This window comes from Schistocerca serialis, chromosome 1 (genome assembly GCF_023864345.2).
Source record: "Schistocerca serialis cubense isolate TAMUIC-IGC-003099 chromosome 1, iqSchSeri2.2, whole genome shotgun sequence".
Taxonomy (NCBI): domain Eukaryota; kingdom Metazoa; phylum Arthropoda; class Insecta; order Orthoptera; family Acrididae; genus Schistocerca; species Schistocerca serialis.
Genome location: NC_064638.1, coordinates 1007693938 through 1007713439, shown reverse-complemented (window position 1 = coordinate 1007713439; position 19502 = coordinate 1007693938). Strand labels below are relative to the sequence as shown.

The following is a 19502-nucleotide window of genomic DNA, read 5'->3' as shown; positions in this document are numbered from 1 at the left end:
CGTGCATGAACCACGTGTTGTGTCGTACTTGTAAAGGCACATGTTCTAGCAGCACAGGTAGAGTATCCCGTATGAAATCATGATAACGTGCCCCATTGAGCGTAGGTGGAAAAACATGGGGTCCAATCAAGACATCACCAACAATGCCTGCCCAAACGTTCACAGAAAAACTGTGTTGATGACGTGATTGCACAATTCAACATTACCTTCCTTCAATTGGGCCAACTGGCGGTGAATCGAAGAGGTACAGTACATATTGACGAAACTAAAATGAGCTCTAACATGGAAATTATGCGTTTCCGGACACATTACCACATAACATCTTTTCTTTATTTGTGTGTGAGGAATGTTTCCTGAAAGTTTGGCCGTACCTTTTTGTAACACCCTGTATATGGGTACGTCAGTGTGGGAGATTAATTACGTTCTCATTAGTAAGCGTAAATTAACAGAATAGCAATAATACATTATGTTAACTTACATAAATCTAAAAAAAAACTATTTTATTCACTGTGTCTACATCTGTTATTTAACCCCATTGCGGATTTGAAAGATGACGTGACGTGATGGAGGAAGGCGTGTCACCTGCCGGTTGCGGTGTACTCGCTGGTTGTATTTCGCATGTGGCGCTGCTGGTTGTTGGTGTGAATTAATAGTTTCGCAATGTTATCAGAGCCGAGCCTTCGAACCACAGCGATCTACATATAGTAGGTAGCTAGATAACTACAGGAAACATGGAGGCCCAACATGGGTGCTTACGACTGAAGGCCTGGAGAAGTCTAAGGGCTGCATTTATCCAGCAACTGATACCAAATTGTTTGTGTTAATAGAGTCGATGCACCTAATAAAAGTGTATCTTTTCGAGGCTGTCATCAGTATGGAATAAAGACGTTTTGGGTTTTACTGACGAGTGGAATTAAACTCCTGGTCCAAACTTCCAGATTTAGATTTACTATAGTTTATCTAAATCGTTGAACACGAATGCCAGTGTTTCTTTTCTAGAAACAATATGGCCGAATGCTTTGTTAGTCAATGACCTTCTCATCGACGTAAAGAAGTATAATCCTAGTTCTTGAAATTTGGACATTAGAACTGTATAACAGAATTGATTTCTTGATGGACTTACAGCGGTCATCTTCACGGTAATAACCGCGATGGACATACGGAGATAAACAAAGCGAATTAAATAAGAACTGTAGACGAATTTGACGGTAAACATAGCGAACTAAATAAGAAGTGTAGAAGTATGCCACACACAGAGAATTGAGAAATATTTTTAGACGTATGTAACTTAACATAAAGAATTACTGCTCTTCTGTTAATACACGCTTACTACAGAAACTCCGCACCCCGTACGGCCACGTCATGTCACATGACATAATTCCGTGGTCTACAAGCGGCATAAGCTGCACACACACACACACAGCGACACGAAGCCAGCGTTATGTTCATTCTACATAGTTACAGCGAACGCGCCGATTGCCATCTTGTTGGTGATCTGCATTGCGAACTTGGACTATGTTTGGTGCTTGAGTTTGGCTGGATTTCTCAAACTAATGCGATGGACTTCGGCTTTATTCACAGACATTCACAATATTTATTCTTTGCATAACCACAGCCAGCCAGAAATTTGTGCTGTGCACCGAACCCTTAATTTGAACCGACCTCGGAACAAGTATCTCTGTTGAGATAAACGGAACTAAAGCACTGTTCCGATGCTCCAATGCCTCGAAATCAAGGATATAACTTCGGTGCTTCACCTACTGCCTCTCTGTCTATTTATAAGCTGAAGAGCCAAGAAACTGGTACAGCTGCCTAATATCGTGTAGAGTCCCCGCAAGCATGCAGAAGTGCGGAAACACGACGTGGCATGGACGTGGATGTCTGAAGTAGTGCTGCAGGAAACTGACACCATTAATCCTGTAGGGCTGTCCATAAATCCGTAAGAGTACGTAGAGATCTCTTCTGAACAGCACGTTGCTGGGCATCCTTGATATGCTCAATAATGTTTATGTCTGGGGAGTTTCGTGGCCAGCGTAAGTGTTTAAACTCAGAAGAATGTTCCTAGAGCTACTCTGTAACAATTCTGGATGTGTTGGGTGACGCATTATCCCGCTGGAATTGACAAAGTCCGTCGGATAGCACAATGGACATGAATGGATGCAGGTGATGAGACAGGATGTTCAAATGTGTGTCATCAGTACCTAAGTTTACACACTACTTAACCTAAATTATCCTAAGGACAAACACACACACATGCCCGAGGGAGGACTCGAACCTCCGCCGGGATCAGCCGCACAGTCCATGATTGCAGCGCCTTAGATCGCTCGGCTAATCCTGCGCGGCAGACAGGATGTCTGATGTGATCAGGGTCCTATATCATTCCAACTGATCTCGCCCCACACCGTTGTAGAGCCGCAAGAAGCCTTGAGGTTGTCTCCACAGCCGTACACTTCCATCCGCTCGACATAATTTGATAAGAGACATGTTTCCAATCATCAATAGTCCAATGGCGGTGTTGACGGGCCCAGGCGAGGCGTATAGCTTTGTGTCGTGCAGTCAATCATGGATACACGAGTGGACCTTCGATTCCGAAAGTCCATATCGATGATGTTTCGTTGAATTATTCGCACACTGACACTTTTTGATGGCGCAGCACTGAAATCTGCAGCAATTTGCGGAAGGGTTGCACTTCCGTCACGTTGAACGATTCTCTTCAGTCGTCGTTGCTCCTGTTTTTGCAAGATCTTTTTCCGCCCGCAGCGATGTCGGAGATTTGATATTTCACCGGTTGGCTGATTCGGTGCACTCTTGTAATGGTCGTGTGGGAAGATCCCTACTTCATCGCTACCGCGTAGATTGTGTCCCATCGCTCGAGTGCCGACTATAGTACCACTTTCAAACTCACTTAAATCTTGATAACCTGCCATTGTAGCGGCGCTAACCAATCTAACAACTGGGCCAGACAGTTGTTGTCTTATATAGGCGTTGCCGACCGCAGCTCGGTATTCTGCCAGTTAACATACTTCTGTATTTGAATATGCATGTCTATACCAGTTTCTTTGGCACTTCAGTGTATGTCCGTTTTATTATTACAACTTTCATTATTACATTTTGCACTCCTAACCTGAATGGTTTTCCATTAAAAAAAAAAGTCTTCCTGAAGTATGTAAAACCTGGACTCTAAAATATTCGTTTGGGCCTGAATAGAAATTGGGTTATGAAAACTTCACTTCGTTTACCAAAATCGCTTCAGACATTGTGAAACCTTTCTTCTTCTTTATTTCACCACTCTAAGTTCAAGAACTCATAGAGTTCTGGTTCAAACGGCTCTGAGCATTATGGGACTTAACATCTGTGGTCATCAGTTCCCTAGAACTTAAAACTACTTGAACCTAACTAACCTAAGCACATTACACACATCCATGCCCGAGGCACGATTCGAACCAGCGACCGTAGCGGTCGCATAGAGCTCTGGGACTTCATTCATAATTTAGACTACTTTCACTTCGATACGTTCATAAAATTGTTTTTTTCCGGACTTGTCTCTAATTTGCACTGTAATGCTGTTACACTTGTTGTCGGAGTTCATCTGGATTGTAGGCAGATTATCATCAGGTAAAGAAAGAAGAGGCAGCTGTGTGCCATTAGCAATTCGAGTAGTTCTAGGTTATGGATTGTAATAGTCTCTCTAGGACCTCATGGCATAGCTTTGGTAGTATAGAGTCTCCATCCTGATCTTTCTTACCAACAGGTGGTGAGTGAAAGTGTTGAGGAGTGCAAACACTTCCTCGCCATGATGACAACCCACCAGCTCTTTTGCAGGTGAAGCCCAGTTCTCAGCGCAGGTTTCCGCCGCCCTTTCGTTGGCTACACTCAGGACAAGGCGGCAACAAAAGGCCCGCCGCTCGCCCTCTGCAGCCGTCAGCTGCGCCGCTCCGGCGGCCTCCGCCAAGTTGGCTGGAGACGCCACGCCGGCTCTCATCCATATTACGCTTAAACATCCAAGGAACAGACTGTTCCGGCAGACAGGGATCGTTTATCTAGCAAACAGGCCGCACAAAATTTATGGCATGAAATAAAACAGCTGTCGTTCCGTTTCCTTACTCTTCTCGTTCACAGTTCAAGGTTGTTGTTCACGCAACAGAACTTAAAATGTGCAGCTTAGTATTACTCTTTTGTAGGAGTAAGAAATTCATCCGCTTTTTCGCCTCGTAAGAATGGGAACGTTGTAATACAGCAGAAAACATGAAATTCTGTTGCTTGTATTCGAGGATAATACAAGTAGCGGAACGTGTCGTACCATCCTTGAAATCTGATTGCTGCGTGATTCCCAAAAGATCAGGAAATATATTAATAAAAATTATTCAGTATCACCGAGACCTTAACATGCACCATCAGCTTCATAGTGTAGGTACTTTTGCGGATAATACACCGATCCCAACGTGTCTACCAATTTTGACAAGCAGATTAGCGATCTTTTTCCGTTGGGGTGGTTAGTACACTTCGCCTTTCCGCATTAATCTCCTCCACTGTATCTGATCTGCACCCCTTAAGGTTAATATTAATCTTAGGAAGGAGGAGGAGTTTCACCGAGCTGATTCAGTACGATGTTTGGGGAACTGTCATCTCGGATTCAGTCAAAACTTCTTGATTAATGTATACCACATTCGGTCACACATTGTCATGGTGTGGTACTAGTCGTTCTTATGCCACATCTGTGGACATTTTCTCCTCATGTACTCTCTCAAACGTCTTAGAACGTCGCTATAGAACACTTTGGTGATCGTCTGACAAGGAGTGGCACTGGCAAATATATACACGACACTGGCAAATACCTGGAATTGCTACGTATAATTGTTTCTCTCCTGATTCATTAGTATGATAAAAACGTGTAATAAACTCAGCAAGTTTATTCTTTGCTATTCTCAAATGTGTACATTGAGGTGGAAAAAGTCATATGATACCTCCTAACATTCTGTCGGACCTCTTTTTGCACGACGTAGTTTAGCAACTCATGTACTCAACAAGTTTTTGTTAAGTCCCCTGCAAAAATACTGAGTCATGATGCTTCTACAGCCGTCCATAATTGCGAAAGTGTTGGGGGTGCAGGATTTTGTACACAAAGTGACATCTCGACTATGTCCCATAAACGTTCGGTGGGATTCACGCTGGGCGATCTGTATGGCCAAATCATTTGCTTGAACTGTCCGGGATGTTCTCCAAACCAAACGCGAACAACTGTCGCCCTGTGACATGGCATCGTTGTTTGGGAAGGTGAAGTCCATCAATGGATACATACTGTCTCCAAAAAGCCGGACATAAACGTTTCCAGTCTACTATCGGTTCAGCTGGACCAGAGGAGCCAGATCATTCCACGTAAACACAGCCCCACCATTAGGACACCTTCACTAGCTTGTATATTGCGTTGTTCACAACTTGGATCCATGGATTCGTTGGGTCTGCTCCGCATTCGAAACCTACCATCAGCTCTTACCAAATGAAATTGGAACTCATATGACCAGGCCACGGATTTCCAGTCGTCCATGGTCCAGCCGATACAGTCAGGAGCCCGGGAGACGCACTGCAGGCGAGGTAGTGCTGTTAGCAAAGGCACGTCAGTCGTCTGCTGCCATAGCCGATTAACGCCCAATTTCGTCTCACTGTCCTAACAAGAAGGTTCATCATACGTCCCACATTGATTTCTGCGGTTGTTTAGCGAAGTGTTGCTTGTCTGTTAGCACTGACAATTCGACCCAAATGCTCCTGCTCTCGGTCGTTAAGTGAAGGCTCGGACACTGCATTATCCGTGGTGAGAAGTAATGCCTGAAATTTGGTAGTCTACGTGCGCGCTGACACTGATTATCTCGGAATATTGAATTCCCTAGCGATTTCCGAAATAGAATGTCCCATGCGTCCAGCTCCAACTACTATTCCGCATTGATAGTTTGTTAATTCCCTTCCTGCTGCCATAATCACGGCGGAATCTTATTTACATGAATCATCAGAGTACAGTAGCTGAGTGGTCGTCGCCTGGAGGAAGAGCACTATGGACTTTTACTACAGGATCCTACGAGAATGCTCCACGATGCCAGCCTCCCCTGAGCGCCATACAAGGATGAACCATGCTAAGGCCCAAATCTCCAATCTCATGCGAAGGCATTTGGAAGGGGCAATAGTACGATCTCTTACTACTAATCGCACGCCTCATGCACGTTCCGTCGATGTACCACATCATCCAAGAACGCCAAAATCGCCGCCGAAAATTGATTCACGTCTAACAGACCAAGAAGGGGTCGCTACGTAACCCAATCTGCCATAGAGAATGTGCTTCACGCCCACTACCAGCAGCTCTACGCCGCAATTCCACATTCCCCAGAGTTGATCGAGTAAGTCTCACAGCTCAACTTCGGTGGTATCCCAGAAGATGCGGCGATTGACTTGATGTCAGAGGTCACTGATGAGATCCGGTCAGAAACCATCAATCGCTCCCCAGGACCCGACGGTCTTCCCCTCGAATTTTATCGCACCATCCGTGATTTGTTAGAGTCCACCTTTACCTCCATCCGTCGGGAACTGATGTCTCCAAAAGTACCTGTGCCGGACGCTTTCATGGAAGGAATTATTATTCCTGTACATAAACCGCATGGTGGCAACAATATCAGTGATTATAGGCCCATCACCCTCCTTAACAGTGATATGAAAATCTTCACTAGCCTTTTGGCGGCACGACTTAAAAACTTTGCCCGGTATGTTGTGTCGCCAGACCAAGCATCTTTGGGAGGGGATAATAATATCCGCACGGCTTTATGCCGCTACAGGGATATGATCGCCGTTATCCTGGCACAACGCCTCTTTGGGGCACTTGCGTCTTTGGACTTTAGTCAAGCTTTTGATAGGGTTGACCATTCGTTCCTTACGGCCGTTCTCCACCATATGGGTTTCCCAGTCGCCGTTATCACGGTAGTGATGCGCCTTCTGCGGGGTGTCTCAGCCAGGATTATGTACAATGGCAGACCCACTCCGCACATAACAGTAGGTCGATCCGTACGTCAAGGTTGCCCTCTATCAGCGATTTTGTACACCTTTTCCTTGGAATCCTTGCTATGTGAACTAAGACAACGTTTGGTAGGGTTGTCCATAGATCGATACCGATTCTGTTGCAGAGCCTATGCTGACGATGTAGTCATCTGTTTACGTAATGCTAACGATGTTCGAGCTGCTTTGGCGTGGGTAGCGACTTATGGTGAGGCATCAGGCAGTTCTTTAAACGTACGTAAGTCACAAGTTATGTTCATTGGCACGGGACTTCCCGTGGAGTGCGTTACACCTCTCATCACCGTTGATACCATTCGCTGTTTGGGAATAGATTTTTCATCTGATCTCCGGCATTCAGCCACCATCAACTGCCGACGCCTTCTTTTAATGATCAGAGCAGGTCTTATGGACCATCGCCTTCGATCCCTAGATATTCTCCAACGAGCTCGATATGTCAATATATATATCGCATCCCGAGTTCCCCATGTAGCACAAGTTCTACCTTTCCCGCTTACTGTGGCACGTCGCATGTTGGCAGCGATGGCATCTTTCGTCAGCTCAGGGCTGTTGTTCAAAGTTAACTATGCAACCCTTACTCTTCCCCGCGAACAAGGTGGGATAGGTCTGTTTCACGTGCCGGATAGAGCTCGCGCCCTATTTGCCAGCTCCCAGATGACGGTATGGACACGTTGCCCAACGAGCCTCACTGGTCTCCTCCTGTCGGCATATACGCCGGTCACACTGTCAGCCCCAGTGACGATCTCGGATGTTTCGGACCAGTTCCATTATATAAGATACTTCTTTCTTGAACTCAGTTATCTATGCCTCACCTTACCAAGACAGCTTTTACTCAAGACAAAGGCAGTATACAATGTCCTCCAATTTGGTCGTCCACCTAACTCGATTGAACAAACGTTCTCACAGGTTGACAGGCTTCATGTATGGCGCGCGGTGTTCGCCTGTTACCTTGACACGAATGTTCAATCTGTCTGGTACCTAACTGTCAATGGTAAGCAAATCAACCAATCTCGCCTTCATCGTATCCACCTCGCCCAATCACCTCTATGTTCCACGTGTGGAGTGCCAGACAATGATGAACATCGGTTTGTTTTCGGACCGCCGCGGAGGTTTGGCAACTGATTCGTGGTATTGTGGCTTTTCTAACGCGGGACATTCCGGATCGGATTACTCCCCTTTCATTATTATTATTATTATTGGAACGTGACTATTTTCCTCGGACAAAGACCAATGCTGTGAATTGGATACGCGGACATGCCATTCACTACCTATTTGGACAAACTGTAGACTCTGTACTCGATTTTTGGTCATACCTCAATGGCCATCCATATGTCGTTGTCCGTCACCCAAAATACAGACAATTTTTCTCGAACTTCCGTGGGAGTGCTTTCCACGACCTGCCTCGCAGCTGGAATGTGTTAAGCCAAGAGAGAATGTGGTTTCCTGTTTGAACCAATGAACATTTCTGAACAATTGAACGGAACACATCAATTTAGCTAAGACGTGACTGAACATATTACCAGCGGGACGCAGAAGGCCTCTGATCAATTACACAACAAAAATAAAAAAAAATAAAAAAAAGTGGTCAGAGGGACAGAATGTCAACTCCAAGGGCCCAGTTTCGATTCCCGGCTGGGTCGGAGATTTTTTCCGTTCAGTTACTGGGTGTTGTGTTGTCCTAATCATAATCAGTTCATCCCCTTCGACGTGCAAGTCACCGAAGTGGCGTCAAATCGAAAGACTTGCACCCGGCGAACAGTCTCGACCAGAGTACAAACGATGGCTCCACCAGTGCACTGCTCCTTTATACTTCGTGTGCGCGATGCTGCCACTATGTGTATGTCTGTATACCTCTATCCCAAGACATTCGTCACTTAAGTGTATTACATTGTTATGCTGGAAAAAATCTTTGTCAAATGTTAATAATTGAAGAAAAAAAAAGATCAACAAGCACTTTATTACTCTTGTTGAGCAATTTCCTGAGGTGAAGGAGTACCATTCCATTGCGAAGACTTCTGCTTTGAAGATAATACCATAAACTCAACTTTCATCACCAGAGACAATAATTTAGAGAATGTCTGGATTGTTTTGGTGCAGTTGTTCAAGAATTCGACGCGTTGTTGCACTGAATGTCTGGAGCAACCGTGGTAGAAGCTTTTCCGTAATTCGTCTCATGTTCAACATTCAGAGACGTTCACATATACCATAATATACACCCAGGGTGTTATAGACGTCTTGTATGGCCTGTCTACGATCCTGCAGAAGCGACTTCCTGACATTCTGAACATTTTCTGGTACGACTACTGTTTGTGTCAGACCGACGCGGTCGACAACATTCGGTGGCGGCCCGTGTTTGAAACGCTGATACGAGCCGTAACTTCTGACATAAACCGTTGTCCAACGTTTCGTGTTTCGGCAATGGTTTTACAAAGATTGAAACAAAACTCTATATAGGCACGCCGCTCTTTCATGTCAGCTACCAAGGAAGCGCAAACTTGCGGAAACGTCAAAATTAGAATCTCCTCACCAGCAGCTTATGACACTGAATACAGAGAAATGTAGATGGAGACGCCTAGTGGTATTTCAGTGTAGTCGTCAACAATGGCAGGCAACTATCTAATTTTGGGAACTTTTCGATACCACCCCACATTCAAATCTAAATTGATATCAGATTATTAGCAATATAAATTCAGTATTTATTGGTTTTGTTAAGTACGAAACTGCGACCCGTGCTTGCGATGGTTGATATTAGTTCGACGAATAAGCGTTCTCGTCTGACCACACGACAAATAGAAATCCACCTCGCGACGAGAGGTAATATCATCTAAGGCTCATATCACGTCTTCGAGCCGTGTCACAATACGACTGCCACATTTTAGAATCAGCCAAATTAAATGGTTACAAAAATACTGAATTTCCGTCAATAGCTGATATTTTCCCTTCAATACATTATTTATGCTCGTTTAACATTAAAAGCAATTATCAGTATGTATGGTGTTTTACCCTCGTTGGAACGAAATTGCAGAGCTGAATCCTTCTTGTTTCCGTCCCATTTACCTTTCTTATTCAGGCATTTGATTTGAATGAAGGTTCTGTTTATCACGTATAAGACATATATATTATTTGCTTTTGATTCTGTAGCCCACCTCGTTTACATTACCTTGTTGTATTTCTAAACACAAAGTTTAAGGAAAGCGATAAAAATAGCCTCCCAATAAGAGTTTAACGAAAGAGTGGTACACAGAATCAGCTGCTGTGTAAATTTTATTGACGCATGCTAATAGTTTCGGTCTATGTGCACCATCGTCTGGCACTGTACAAAAAGTCGTTGTAGATTCCAGATTTCAGGTGTATTGAACAGAGTTTGCATAATACTGACTTAGGCAAACATCAATATTATGTAGTTTACTGACATTTACAGTGAAACACGTCTCTTCTTCTACAAGTTCTTCGGTTTCCATATTTACGGAGGAGGCAGCATAAACTAAAACAAGAAAACAATGTCCAGTATACATGAGTTTTAAAATGCATTCTTTAAGAGCTATGAGCATTTGCTCAGCAGAAGAGATGTACTTTACAACAGCGAAGGTGCACAAATGGTCATAGATCTTTAAGATGTGCACCTTACCGACCCTGTTTACTGGATTTTGTCTTTCTTTGATCCATGATACCACTTCTCAAAAATGGAAAACAAAGAGCTTGCCGTAAAAGAGAAGTGTCTTCGGTAGCGGTGGTAGCGATGATGAAGAATTGCTCATACCTCTTAAGGTATGTATTCTCGAGCCCTTGTTTGCTAGCCTTATTTTGGACATTATTTTTCGGGCATTTTTTCTTTTCTTTGGGTTCACACCATTAACTCTCTAATTTTGTCTGTTGAAAAATGGTTCAAATGGCTCTGAGCACTATGGGACTTAACTTCTGAGGTCATCAGTCCCCTAGAACTTAGAACTATTTAAGCCTAACTAACCTAAGGACATCACACACATCCATGCCCGACGCAGGATTCTAACCTGTGACCGTAGCGGTCACGCGGTGCCAGATTGTAGCGCCTAGAACCGCTCTGCCACTCCGGCCGGCTTGTCATTTGAGTTCTGGTTCACTATAACAAACGCAGCAAAAATCTGTATGATGGTTATTTCTCTTTCTTAACCGTTTTCGGTTAAAAAGGAATTGAAAGTGGGCTGTAGTGATTTTCTTTTAATAATGGCCATCATTTTCATGAACTGTTTCGTGTTTTGGGAAATGACTTGTAGAAGCCACTGAACGACGCTACACTCATTGCGACATTTGCCCCCGTAATATCAGCATATATTTCTACAGGATAGACATTCACTTCTGCAGGCTCGCTTTTGCTTGGGATGTTCAGTCTCTCTCTCTCTCTCTCTCTCTCTCTCTCTCTCTGTGTGTGTGTGTGTGTGTGTGTGTGTGTGTGTGTGTGTGAGTGAAGTCCTAAGGGATCAAACTGCTGAGGTCATTGGTTCCTAGACTCACTCACTACTGAAATTAACTTAAACTAACTTATGCTAAGAACAACACACATACCCATGCCCGAGGGAGGATTCGAACTTCCGGCGAGAAGGGCCGCGCAGTCCGTGATATGGCGCCTCAAACCGCACGGCCACTCCGCGGAGCCTTTATCTTTAACGAAATTCTTAAGTGTAAAATGGTAACAGTACAAAATGATCAATTTTCCTTTACCGACTTTATGTAATGTAATTTAATGCAGTTAAGAATGACTTATTCTTACGTTACTTGTCAAAACGGCAATCTCACTGTGCACCAATATGCAGCCGGGGCTCTAGACGCTTCAGTCCGGAACCGCATGACTGCTACGGTCGCAGGTTCGAATCCTGCCTCGGGCATGGATGTGTGTGATGTTCTTAGGTTAGTTAGGTTTAAGTAATTCTAAGTTCTAGGGGACTGATGACGTCAGATGTTAAGTCGCATAGTACTCAGAGCCATTTGAGCCAACCAATATGCAGTTTCATAGTCTGAAATTATGAGGTGGAGGTGAAGAAGTATTTTGAGGACGTCTGGAGCACAGAACTGTATGGAAGTGAACGTAGGTGGTGAAAAAAACGTGATGAAAATAGATAGGAGTTGTGGTACATCTGTTTCGTTTTCAACGAACAGTTAACTTGGCTCTGTAAGGACCAATAGCGGGGAAAGCTGCTTGGACAACTACAGTACTGAAGAAGTATTTTGAGGACGTCTGGAGCACAGAACTGTATGGAAGTGAAACATAGGTGGTGGATAAAACGTGATGAAAATAGATAGGAGTTGTGGTACATCTGTTTCATTTACAACTAACAGTTAACTTGTCTCTGGAAGGACCAATAGCGGGGAAAGCTGCTTGGACAACTACAGTATGCAAAACTAGAAGACACGAAAATTTAATACGAAAGAATAATATAAGAGATGGTTTGTTTTAGTAGTGTATACGTGTAACGGTCATAAATCAGTTCATTAGCTAGTGGCTCGAAAAAATTGTAGAGTAGTTTAGTTAGTGGAGATGAGAGTTGTCACTAATGAAACTATCTTAGGGTCCACTGCACGATGTAGTAGAGTAGTTTAGTTAGTGGAGATGAGAGTTGTTGCTATTGAAACTATCTTAGGGTCCACTGCACGATGTAAAAGTCCAACAATTTCTCACAGGAATCTTAGTCAGCTTCTCTCAGAAACTGGGAGCTCTGCAAGCAATATAACAGCTATGCAGTTCAAGTCTTATCCTGCGTAATAACTATTTGAAAAATGAGAAAGACATGTTTTACACCTTATTATTACTTTAAATAAGTAACTTGCTAAGCGCTACTGGTCTGTTTCCAGCAAGAGCTCATTTCCAAATGCATGAAATATGCGAAAACGTCGCTCTAATAAGAATATAACAAAATTCCCAAGCTCTGCACAGTTACACATATTGTCATGTATTCGTGGGTACCACGTGTGTATTGTTCTATAATTACGATACGATCACATACATTTGTGCACTTGAAAATTAGCACACCCCGAAACTAGCTGTCAGTACTTACACAAGTACTCATTTAGACTAAAATATTGGTGGAAATTATGTCGTTCAGATTAAACTATTGGTGAAAATTACGTCGTTCTTTGAAGTTTTCTATGCTGCCCGCTAACAAGAAGCAAACACTTAAGAAGACTTTCCCGTGGCTTGTGCGTTTTTCCTGCTGAGCAGTCAAAGAATCTACTCCCCACTGGTGTCGCTACGCTAGGTGAAAACTGAGACGCGTATAGCGCGTGTAGCGTAGCATAGTGCAGCGCGTATTTTTGTAGCTTCACAGGTTGAAATAGGACCGCGCAAATTGGGACGCGACGCGATGGGGGCGCGACACGCGTTTGCGCCAGGTCGCGCGGCGTTGTGGTTGTGCCACAGTTTCTCGCGCCGCGCGCAACGCGAGCAATGTTGTGGGGTGTGGCGGGGAGCGGAGGGGGCAATCCTGCCTCACACTTACTTCGCATGGCGCATATGGGCAATGGAAGTACCGCCCATCCGAAAAAAATACAGCCTTAGAGTATGCTGAATTTTATTGTCACTGAATAGTGTTTCTGTTTTCGCCGATTTAGCGTTCCATCTCTTTTCGTTAGTACATAATAGTTTTCAGTTTCATATATCTGTACCGTTCTTTTGTTTTGTTTATTCTTTTGTCAAGAACAATGCACAGTTCAGTGAATAATGAGCTGTTACCCACTGGAAGTATATCTTCTGCCTCCACAATGTTTCAGATCGTAAGAAGCGACAGACGATACATCGCGAGGGTAGTGAATAAGGAAGTAAGGAATATTATAAAATAGTGTGATCTAGAAGCAAGGCAGGAAAGTAAAACAATGTTATCTACTTGCTGCCTGTTATGCAGACGTATGTGTTGCAAAATGTCGAAAAGGCGTAATTACTGCAGGTATGACCCCTTTGTACTTCTGGTAAAGGCGTCCAAGACATGAAGCACATAAGTTTCACAATCATTACTTGCATATGGATGTAATAAGAGAAATTATACAATATACACGTTGACATCACATCTGCACTGCAAGCTAGAAACAGTCAATAAGCCCTCACGAATAACAATGTTTTAATTGTCTCGCCCTGACGAGAAATAGCATTTTAGTTCTTGTTGAGAAAAAGCATTTCAGTTGTTGCATACACATTATAAGCTTCAACAACCAGTTATACAACAGGCTACCCAAATGAAAAATGGTCGGTATTATTACGAAAGTATGAGTATCCTGAAAGAGTGTGGTGGTTTCATATACTTAAATTGTTAAAATGTATTACTGACAAGGGCAGATCTACTTTCATGACAATGTTTCTCCAACGACGTGAACTCCCCGCTCACAAGTCATTCCTGCTGCGCACATTATTCTCGGCTGCTGACAATACACTGACCATTCAGTTCTGTGATAGATCAATTGTTTATTTTTCTCAACAACAACTATTTTATTCGTGAATCACGCATTGTCAGTTTGGCCAGCCGTGGGTGAGTAACCAGCATCCAACATGTGCCTGTCATCCCGCCTGACGGGAACGCTCGTCATTACTGTAATACTGCTCAGATCAAGAAAAGGAATAAAATCCTTTGGCAAGTTTCCAATCCAGTCGTTTATTGTTAAAATACAATGAGTTACGGGGATTCAACCAAAATTCCAACAGAACTGGCAATTTATTTTTGTGAGAATGGTTAACCTTACCACATTTGAAGAGGCATCGCCACGTATGAGTAACGGCCACTTGTTGACAGATTTTATAGTACTTCCTTTGCCAAAACACAGTATAATTTATAAAAACTCATCTTACAGCAGGGGCAACGACCTTGCCGCAGTGGTTACACCGGTTCCCGTCAGATCACCGAAGTTAAGCGCTGTCGGGCGTGGCCGGCACTTGGATGGGTGACCATCCGAGTCGCCATGCGCTGTTGCCATTTTTCGGGGTGCACTCAGCCTCGTGACGCCAATCGAGGAGCTACTCCACCGAACAGTAGCGGGTCCGGTCAAAGAAAACTATCGTAACGACCGGGAGAGCGGTGTGCTGACCACACGCCCGTCTTATCCGCATACTCAACTGAGGATGACACGGCGGTCGGATGGTCCCGATGGGCCACTTGTGACCTGATGACAGAGTGCATCTTACAGCAGCTATTGCGACAGAATTCTGAAACAGAGGTCTTCATTAAACAAGTAAGTGACAACCACAGAACTCAGAAACTTACGAAAAACCTCATTGCGTCGGTTTGCAGTAACATAAGAAATTTCACGTCTACCGATTGGCGAAATACTCTCCTCCTTGTGTGCTATCATTCGCCAAAACCTCGTTTCGATGCCTAGAGCGGTTTAGGAGTTACGAGGAATGTTGTGAATATTTCATTCTCGCTGGTGTGAGATCGGGAGTGAGCGCGCTACATAGGATCTGTTTTCTCGAGATCGGAGACAGATAGAGACCTCCTCCCAAGTCTAAAGAAAAATTCAACATGTTAGCTAATTTTCATATGCAGCAACATATGGTGTAATACGCGCAAAATCATAGCGACCCCTATTTTTGATTGCAAACTTTTCGAATTTTGCGTAGTGTCTTACTAAAATTTGTATATCACAGTAAGTATCACCATTAGCGAGATGACGGGCTCTCCGCCACGAAGCTGACATATAATGCTACAATGAAAACAAAAATCAAACAGTTTTACCGAATAGTTTCTGTAAAATAGTTTGAGAAAGATTACAGGGTGCGCGCTTCGTTTCTGTCAGCGCAGAGCGTCGCCAAGCGGCGCGTGCAAAGTATGTCTCAATATGCGTTGGACAAGCGCGACGTATGCGGAACTTGCGCGTCGCGCTGTAGTGTCGCGTCACGTCACACGTGCTATACGCGTCTCAATTTGCGCTTAGCCCAAGAAGAGCAGCGGCCTCTTTGATGTACTGTGCATTTTCCACGACAGTATCCGACATCTATGCCCGAGGATCTCTGAAGGAAGTTCGCAGTCCTATCCAGCAGAACCGTCAGTTCAAAGTATTCATTACGCTGTTTTCTTATTGTCAAAGCAAGGAAAAAGTGTTGCATTTTGCTGGAACAGAAGACAATCGGGGGATACGATCGGGCAGATTATGACTAACCTCGCGTATTTCACTGGTTTTCTCACCCTTCACGCCGTGATACCGCTGTTCAGAACCTACCGGTAAGCGTTAGCTGTGTCCGATGGCTAGATACAACTGGACACAGAGTATGCCAGATCATCAACACAGCCATGACTTACTTTCCTCCAATCTAGGAGATGTAATGAAGTTGCTGCCACCAAATCCCTCTAGATACATCATATTTTAGTTCATTGCTTTTTATTTGCTGAAAAGATGGTATCCCTGCAATTATCCGCAGTCAGGCTCTTTATTTTAAGGAGCGATTAAACAAGTGTGGCTCAGGGTAAAAATTGTGTGCACCATCTGGTCTCTTTCGTGAGTTCTCAGGACATAAGTATTAAATGCACGAAACAGGTCTTCTCCTAAACACCTTGGGATGCTTATATAACTGCCTTAATAGAAAAAGTAGAAGTTCTACGAATACGCTTCGTCTCGTATTTGTTTGGCGAGCATGTATCACAGAAATGCACAACAAATTGAGAGGCACTAAAAAGAAAGGAGTTTTGCGTCGCGGAGAGCCCTACAAAATTCCGAGAGTCCACGTTCCTAAACGAGTTGAAAACGTATTACTCCTCAAAAATATGTCTCGCACTTTCTCTACGGTATTGAAATCAGAGAAATTCAGGCTCATGCCCAGAGGTACCGACAGTCTTTCTTCCCAAGAATCATTTTCGAAAGGTATCATTTGACGATGCGCTGGCGCTGACTTTGTGTTTAACATTTGACGAGGCCACTATGGCTCCAGTACATTAAGACATGTTTTTATAAAACAGATCTGAAACCGGTAATCTGTTGACAAAAAATTGTGGCCATAGACGTGAAGTAAAGGAAATTTAAGAAAAGAATAGAAAAGTGGGGGGAGGGAGCGAGGGAGGGAGATGGTACCTTACAGATACCTTCAAACACACTGTGCAGTAGAGTCCAGAGAACACGTTCCTGTAGGTGTCATGAACTACGTCCCAGTGTGTCCGTAGTTTTACTTTTTGGAGCAGTGCTTAGTCAACCCATTGATATTTCAAAAATGGTTTTAATTACTATTTTTTGCTTGACTTTGTAAGGGGTTCGTTATGTAAGAAGTTTACTGTTCACTTTACTGTTCACTACCATGCTGGAGTAAATGTAATTTCGATGTATTGCTCACGCACTGCCTGCGATATAAAACATCTCTGCTGCAATAGAATCGCAGGTGAGAGCAGTGTCGGGAGCAGTAATAATCGCTTGCTACTACAGAGCAGTCGCAGTAGTTCGTTGTTACGGAGCAGTCGCAATGGCTCGCTGTTACGGAGAATACGTTACTACTGCTCACCGCTTCAGTACAGTTGCTAGCCATGTCAGAGCATTAGCAGTCGCCGCTGGTGCAGCGCAGTTCATGGCCATGTAGTGTAAGGTAAACTTTATTATTCTTCATTGCTATGCACGTACTTAAATTTGTTGTCTGAGATGTTAATATGAATTTGTTTCAATCTTTGTGATTTGTCGCCGGCCGCGGTGGTCTGGCGGTTCTAGACGCGCAGTCCGGAACCGTGCGACTGCTACGGTCACAGGTTCGAATCCTGCCTCGGCCATGGATGTGTGTGATGTCCTTAGGTTAGTTAGGTTTAAGTAGTTCTAAGTTCTAGGGGACTGATGACCACAGCCATTTGAACCATTTGTGATTTGTCAGCACTAATTAAGTCAGACCTGTAATGTTCAATTTTTATGTAATGGTTTGCAGAAACTTTCCCAATAATGTTTTTCAGAACATAATTTTTACCAGTCATTTACTTGAATTTAAATATTTTACAAATTGTCCCAGTACATAGTCATGTGTAGTTTAATAATCCGAGGACCAGCTATGCAGCTGTGTCAACAAGTAAAGTCAGCCTTTTCTGTAATAATGCAAATATCAGACAAATGTTGCTCAGTAGTAGTAGATAGGCCAGCCTTGCACTAAGCTGTGCCATTTAGGAGCGGATATATAGACAGCGTTATCCGGCGACACCACAATGAGGTAAGAATTTTTTCAGTTTATTCAGGTTGATTTCACGAGGCCATGGCGTAGCGCTGCTTACGTCCAAAATTTTCAATTCTCAGTCAGTTTTGTACCGGAAATTTTTATATATGGGAAGTTACAACATATAATCAAGAAGTATGTTTTGGCGATGTCATTACAACTTTATCTCATTAGGACATCGTGTAGAACAGATCGGAATATAGTCATTACTGACTGAAACCGGTCATCGTCGAAGGACTTTATATTGTGATCAAAGACTAGAATTTAAAAAAAATGAATTTATCTTGTGATTATTACAGTTTCATGTAACCGACGTCACACTACAGTTGGGTGCTTCCGGTTCGGTTAGGCCCCTGGCTCATTATATCCTAGATAATGACAACAGAGGTTTTCCCGGATACCGCAGTAACATTTCTTGCTGGAAGACCAGGTACCAGCATCTTCTGCCAACAAATTCCAGAAAGATTACAGTTTAACATCACTCGGAACGGAATATCATCAAACACGGAGCTCCAGTTCGAACTATGTAAGGTTGAGGCGGGACATGTATCATCCCAGTTTCAAAGCAACTGTGAGTAACGAAGGGAGATCACGGATGGTCGAAGGACGTCATCCTCTCCCATCGGAAGTACAAGAACTCTTCCAGTACAACACATCACTAGATATCCATAAATTTTATGAAAATGAATATATGTATACGTGTATATTCCACCTACCTATCACAGTACAGGAGATATGACGCCATAAACAACGGGATCTTGAAAAAAGCCGCGTCATGCGTGACGTTTGAATTTATTACTTATATTTTACTAACGCTGTTCAAAATCAGTTTACCAGACAATATCTACCTGCAAAATTCAGGAGATGTAACATCATAAACTCTTGCATGCGTCGAAAGCTGTCGCACCATGTATAACGTTTAAATTCATTATTTCTCTGCCACTAATTCTGTTTGCAACATATTTCGCAGACAATATCCACATATACCGCTAAATATATGTACACAAATATCTCATTATACGACACATAGTGAAAGAGACATTACGTTATTAATACTGAGAAGCTTGGAAAATTGCCACATCATGCATGAAATTTTAATACATTTATTTTTCATACAGTCGAGTCAACTTCAGGAAATCCCTGATAACTAGCAGCGCTTTTCACAGCTTCCTTCAACTGCGAAGTGCAAACTTCTGTATGCCAAACTAATAGCCCTCTATAGCGCTATAAAGGAGAGTTGCCATAGAGACGCTCACAAAATCACGTTGCAGACACGTGAAGCAAGTGCACCCAGCGTACAGAAACCGTCCAGGACCCTGTG

The 19502-nt window shown here is 43.5% G+C and overlaps 1 long non-coding RNA gene and 1 pseudogene across 1 annotated transcript in view; both read left to right on the top strand.

The window, feature by feature from the left end:
• The window catches only part of LOC126413338 (uncharacterized), a 1775741-nt gene that overhangs the window by 729678 nt on the left and 1026561 nt on the right, over window positions 1-19502 (top strand). The gene's annotated exons all lie outside the window — the stretch shown is intronic.
• LOC126427317 (5S ribosomal RNA) lies at window positions 14867-14984 on the top strand (annotated as a pseudogene).